Source organism: Sorex fumeus, unplaced genomic scaffold, assembly GCF_029834395.1.
Source record: "Sorex fumeus unplaced genomic scaffold, SorFum_2.1 ptg000021l, whole genome shotgun sequence".
In the NCBI taxonomy this organism is placed as follows: Eukaryota; Metazoa; Chordata; class Mammalia; order Eulipotyphla; family Soricidae; genus Sorex; species Sorex fumeus.
In genome coordinates, this window is record NW_026606078.1 from 12,769,651 (window position 1) to 12,776,696 (window position 7,046).

Genomic DNA, 7,046 nt, shown 5'->3' on the forward strand with positions numbered 1-7,046 from the left:
TCTCCCCTCCTGGGAGGATCCTCCAAACACCCTTCATTTGGTGCTCCCTTCTCTATCTGAGCTGCCCTTTCCTCTAGGATACCCGGCTGGCCTCTAAGTTATGGAGTAATCCTCCTGGTGCTGATCTCAGCTATTCTTGGGTATTAATCTCATACTTTGTTACTTTATATCCCCCAGATGAATGCAATCTTTCTATGTCTATCCCTCTCTTTCTGACTCATTTCGCTTAGCATGATACTTTCCATATTGTACCACTTGTAAGTAAATTTCATGACTTCATCTTTTCTAACAGCTACATAGTACTCCATTGTGTAGATGTACCAAAGTTTCTTTAACCAGTCATCTGTTCTTGGGCATTCAGGTTTCTTCCAGTTTCTGGCTATTGTAAAGAGTGCTGCAATGAACAAACAAGTGCAGATGTCACTTCGACTATACATTTTTGCCTCTCTGGGATATATTCCCAGGAGTGGTATTGCTGGTTCAAATGGGAGCTCAATTTCTAATTTTTTGAGAATCGTCCATACTGTTTTCCAGAAGGGCTGAACCAGTGGACATTCCCACCAACAGTGAAGGAGTGTCCCTTTCTCGCCACATCCACGCCAGCATCGGTTGCTTTTGTTCTTTTGAATGTGGGCCAGTCTCTGAGGTGTGAGATGGTATCTCATTGTGGTTTTGATCTGCATCTCCCTGATGATTAATGATGTAGAGCATTTTCTCATGTGCCTTTTTGCCATTCGGATTTCTTCTTTGAGAAAGTTTCTGTCCATTTCATTGCCCCATTTTTGGATGGGGTTGGATGTTTTCTTCTTGTGGAGTTTAACCAGTATTTTGTATATCCTGGATATCAACCCCTTGTCAGATGTGTATTCGGTGAATATCCTTTCCCATTCTGTAGACTGTCTTTGTATTTTGGTCACTGTTTCTTTGGAGGTGCAGAAGCTTCTTAGTTTAAGATAGTCCCATTTATCTATCTCTGTTTTCACTTGCTCGGCCAGTGGCGTGGCATCTTTGAAGATACCATTAGCTTCAATGTCATGGAGGGTTTTGCCAACTTTATCTTCAATGTACTTTATGGTTTCTGGTCTGATGTTGAGGTCTTTAATCCATTTTGATCTTACTTTTGTACATGGTGTTAGGCAGAGTTCTGAGCCTATTTTTTTGCATGTCGCCGTCCAGTGATGCCAACACAATTTATTAAAGAGGCTTTCCTTACTCCACTTCACATTACTTGCACCTTTATCAAAGATTAGATGAGAGTTCTGTGCTTATTTTTGATAGATCTACATATTAGTTTCCACAGAGACTGAACCAGAGGACAGTCCTACCAGGAGAGTTTGACAATTCTTTCATCACCACAACTCTTCCAACAATGGCTATTTCCAGAAATTTAGATATAAACATAGCAGTTGGATTAAACATTAAGTTTCTAGGCAACATCCCTGAGTGTGACAAGGTATTCCTATCATTCCTCATCTTTCTGTGTCCCTATGATAGACCCAATTATATCAGTTGTGTCTACCTTGTACTTAGCCTTGTACTTAGGCTGCAGCCAGAGATGAGCAGAAGCCCCACATTGGTCCACAGAGAAGGGTCTCTGGTTTCTGTTGGTACCAATACATGCAGTTACCACCAATATAGAAGCCACTGCTCAGGGTGAAGAATAGGCTGATGCCCCTAAAGGTATTGAGAGAGACAGAGTGTAGATGGCTACGCCAGCAGAGGCTGGAAGAGGAAACGTGCAAAGAGGCAGATCATGGGATAGAGTCCAGCATTATTTCTTGGATCAGACTTATAGGTTAAATCAGGCTGAAGGGTCTCATATATCACCTCAACACCTGATCCATCTATGCAGTGAGAGAGAAGACTAAACAGGCATCCAGGCCATCATACACAGAGGCCCTGATCCCACAGTAGGACTGGTCAGACCCAGCCTTCCTTCCTTCCCTACTCTCTTGCCAACCACAAGCTCACCAGGCAAAAGAATTTCCACCCAGTGACTTCTCACATCCTCATTGAGCCCTGGTACTAGAGCCCAGCTCACACCCAGATGTGGAGGACAGAGATTTGCTTCACTCTTAGGGAAAGCCCAGGGAGGAAGCACCTGCTGAGAGCACACACTGGCTCTGCTCAGGGAAGTCTGTCAGGCCTGAGAGGTCACAGCTGATGCATCTCCTCTGTAAGTATGGAGCCCAGCTTCAAGAAGTGGCTTCTTTTGGATTTGGAAATCCAAATTTCTTCAAATTAGAAATATTTTTTATTTGTCATTGGTTTTACACTCTCGTGATGCATCTAAGTCTCCTCTTTATAAATATAATTCTCATCACTCCCAGACACAAAAAGCTCTTTGAATTTTCCATTTTCTTTCTTTCTGCTAACCAACATAGTTTTCTCTGCACCTATGATTTAATTTTGTTATATTTTGCCAGTTGTTTTGCAAAGTTGGTGGTGACTGGTTCTGGAGGTCTTCAGCTGCCGGAGCCCTGGTCGGGGCAGGGAGGGAAACTCAACCCGCTCTCCTTCAAGGGTCCCCGGCGAGGACATCCAGGCGTGGGGGCAGGAGACTCTGCGCTGTGCTCTTTTGGGAGCTGCGTTTTATAGTCTCTAGATCTTGGCTGTTGATGGGATTACATGGCACCAGGGGGCCAGTTGGTGGGTGTGACCCCTGCCTACTACTAGCCACAACCATGCTGAGACCACTCTTCAGACTCATGAAGTTACCGGCAGAGGAACAAAGGCATCTTTGTTCCAGGGCTGAGATCTCCAAGCCTGCTCGGATCAGTGCTGAGCATCCTCCATCCAGATCCTCCATATTCCCGTAGGCATTCTTGGCTGTGTGATATCTTATTATCTCATTCTTACTTTGGACAAATTGGCAGGCTACTGCATGTAACCTGCCCACACCGCAGAGTCTGGCAAACTCCCCGTGGCGTACCCAATATGACAAATACCAGTAACAATGATGGGTTCATTCTTCTAACCCTGAAAAAACTTTAAATATGGCAATTTTTAAAAATCCCAGGGCTAGGACGAAGGAGATGTTACTGGGGCCTGCTCTAGGCAATCGACAAACAACAGGATGGTCGTCATCGTGATCTTGCAAAGTTATTTGGTTCAGTAATTCAGGTTCCACATACCAAAGAAATCGTATAGTAATTACTTTACACTTCTTCATCTTTTTTAGCATAATCAATGCAAGTTATCCCAAAAGCAAAATTACATCAGCTTTAGTAAGTGTTCCATATATGTATATATAAGCATGTATATTTGTTGACTATAGAGTGGAGAGATAACACAACAGTAAGGCATTTGCCTTGCACGCAGCTGACTTCGTCAACCCGGGTTCTATTCCTCCGCCCCTTTTGGAGAGCCTGGCAAGGTACCGAGAGTATCGTGCCCATAGGGCAAAGCCTGGCAAGCTACCTGTGACGTATTCGATATGCCAAACACAGTAACAACAAGTCTCACAATGGAGACATTACTGGGCCCACTGGAGCAAATCCGTGAACAACAGGAGGACAGTGCAGTGCTCAGTGCTCTCTCCCTCTGTCTCTCTCTCTATATATATATATATGTCTATCTCTCTATATATATGTCTCTCTCTCTCTCTCTATATATATATATGGCGTATCTTATAAGTATATGATTTGTGAAGAAGAAGGGTGTTTATGCCACACCTTGTTGTGGTCAAAGCTTATATTCTTGGCTTTGTGATCAGAAATTATTTCTGGACACTTTCGCTATTGGTGGGAATGCCAACTACTCCAGCCTTTCTGGAAAACTATATGGACAGTCCTTCAAAAACTACAAAGTGAACTTCCATATGACCCTGCAATACCACTTCTGGGAATATATCCCAAGGATCCAAAAAAGTACAACAGAAATGACACCTGCACCTATATGTTCATTGCAGCACTGTTCACAATAGCCAAAATCTGGAAACAACCCAAGCGGCCTAGAACAGATGACTGGTTAAAGAAACTTTGGTACATCTACACAATGGAATATGATGCAGCTGTCAGGAGAGTTGAAGTCATGAACTTTGCTTATAAATGGATAGACATGAAGACTATCATGCTAAGCGAAATGAGTCAGAAAGAGGGGGACAGACATAGAAGAAATGCACTCCTTTGTGGAGTATAAAACAACATAGCATGAGGCTGACACCTAAGGATAGTAGATACATGCGACAGGTAGATTGCTTCACAGCTGGAAGCCTGCCTCATGAGCAAATGGGAAAAGGCAGCTGGAATAGAGAAGGGATCACTAAGAAAAAGATGGCTGGAGGAATCGGTCAGGATGGGAGATATGTGCAGAAAGTAGATAAAGGACCAAACACGATAACATCTCAGGGTATGTATTGCAAACCATAATGCCCAAAAGTAGAGAGAGAGTATGGGGAATGATGTCTGCCATGGAGGCAGGGGGAGGGTGGGAAAGGGGGGGGGGTATACTGGGAATATTGGTGGTGGGGAATGTGCACTGGTGGAGGGATGGGTGTTTGATCATTGTGTGATTGTAACCCAAACATGAAAGCATGTAGCTATCTCATGGTGATTCAATAAAAATTTTTTAAAAAGAAATTATTTCTGGCAGTGCCAAGAAACCTTCTCCTGTGTCTATACTGTCTTCAGTCCCTGAGTCTAGCGTTCCATCAATAGGCATATATTTCCGCTGATTCTATGCCATAGCTATTGCGAAGAGGGGGCTGTCTACATGAGAGTGCAACTGTCCTTTCAGTTTAGCAGCCTGCTTGATTATGTGGTATTTTCATTTGTACTTTGGTTAGAAATTTTATAAGGTCCCCAGGTATACAATGTACCAACATCAATCCCAACACCTGTGTCAACTTCCCTCCACTAATGTCCCCAGTTTCCCTTCACCCACCCCAGCCTGCTTCTTTCACAAGCACATTTTCAAGACTTGTTATTGTGCATTGGGCCCCATGCTTACAACACAGTTCCCTGCGCCTTAGATGTATACACATGCAATACCTGTATATAACCAATGCGTCCAAGGAAACTGCCCCTGACTCTGTTCCCTTCCACCCATTTTCCCTATTTTTCAACCTTTCCATTTCTTTCCTTGCTTGACATTTTCATTACTGATAATCTAGGGCTAAGGATTAACTACATTTTCATAACTTGCTCTCTGTATCACGTTCTTCTATATACCAAAGATAAGTGAGATCATTAGGTTAAGCCTCCTCCTTCTAATTTAATTCACTTAACATACTATCCTTCACCCCCATCTATGCTTCAGGTAATTGCATGACTTCATCATTCCTTGCAACTGCAAAGCATGCCACTTGATCACTTGACTTCCTGTTCATTGCAGATTTGCTCCAGTGGGTGCCAGTAATGTCTCCATGCGTCTCTGTTGTGTGCTAGTGTAGCCCAATGGCCTCTCTTCATTCTAGGAACACGAAGAGCCTCAAACCGATTGTTCAGGATCTTGATGAAGAAGTCTGACCATCTTGTAGGTGGGCGGCCACGCAGTCTTTTGATGTCCTGTGGAATCTAGTTGGTAACAGCTCTAGTCCAGCGATCATCTCCAAATCTCATTATGTGTCCAGCCCTTCTGATTTTTGACGCCTTGGCAAATGAGACAGGATCCCTGATTCTTGATCGTCGATGCAGGTCGGAACTCTGGATTCTTTCTCTCATTTTAATGAAAAGTGATACTCATAGCATAGCTCTTTTGAATCCTCTTTGGGAGACCCAAATAGCGTTCGCATCCTGTTTGCTTAGGGCCCAGGTATCTGAGGCGTATTTTAATGCAGGAAGAATGGTAGAATCAAAGAGATGTGCCCAGAACCGGAGGTTCTTCGTCCTCTTAGCTATTTCTTCGACGCCCTTGAAGGCGTTCCAATCCACTCTCTTCCTTCTAACCCCTCTCTTGACATCGATGATTACTTCTTTGTAAAATGGTGAGATCCTGGTAGTAAATCCATAATACAGCTCACAAAGCATGCCATTGTGTATGTATACCACACTTTTATTATTTACTCATTTGGCATTGAACATCTGGGTTAATTCCATATCCTAGCTCTTGTAATAAGTGCTGCAGTGAACAATAGTGTTCACATCTCCTTTCAAATGGATATTTCCATGTCTTAGAGATGGAGAATTAATATTTGGGGGGTAGATACTAACAAGAAATTGACTCAAATGGGAGGTAATCTTATTTGTTTGATAAATTTCAAAATTGTAAGAGAAAATCCCTTTTGTTTTCCATAAAAACTGTACCCAGCTGACACTCCAAGAAACAGTAAATGAGGATTCTTCTTTAGCACATCACACCAATAGCTGTTATTTCCAGACATATATACATTTATGTCTGTATATATACATACATATATACTTTACAGCTCTGAGTTAATACAGCATTGTCATTTTTGTTTCTGTTTCCTTACCTAAGGGAAAGAGGCACTTTTTCATGTGTTTTTTGGTCATCTTTACATCTTCTTTGTGGATTTGTCTATCTCTTCTCCCCATTGAATGGGTTTTGTTCACTAGTTTAGTGAGTGCTTTAAGGATTTTGAGTGTTAGTACTTTATCTGAAGTATTATGTATGACTATGTTCTCACATTCAGTTGTGTCGGTTGTGTGTCATTTTATTTTAACTTTGCCATGCAAAAGCTTTTTAAATTTAAATTTAAATTTGCCATGCAAATTCCTAGAGTTACACATGCTTAAAGTTTTACAGTGGAATCAGGCCATTGGAGACTTCTTAAAGAAACACAAATCCCTTGATATCTGCATCTTTCCTTCATATTACCTACACTTAGCTGAAGTGCTTCCTATTTCTTGTTCCCACTGAACCATCCTTAAGCCTAGTATATGTTGTCTTAGTTGCTTAGATGATGCTACAGTGGTTGCTGGAAAGGATAAGAGACATTAAGTAAGACAACAAGGTAGAAGTATGTAGTTCTTCTGTTTTGCTTTGTTTCTGTTTGCCTTTTGTTTTATATTTTCCAGGGTTAAAACACATGGCCTTACCCCATAAAGCATCTGTTCTCCAACTGAATGTTAACCCTGATATCCCTG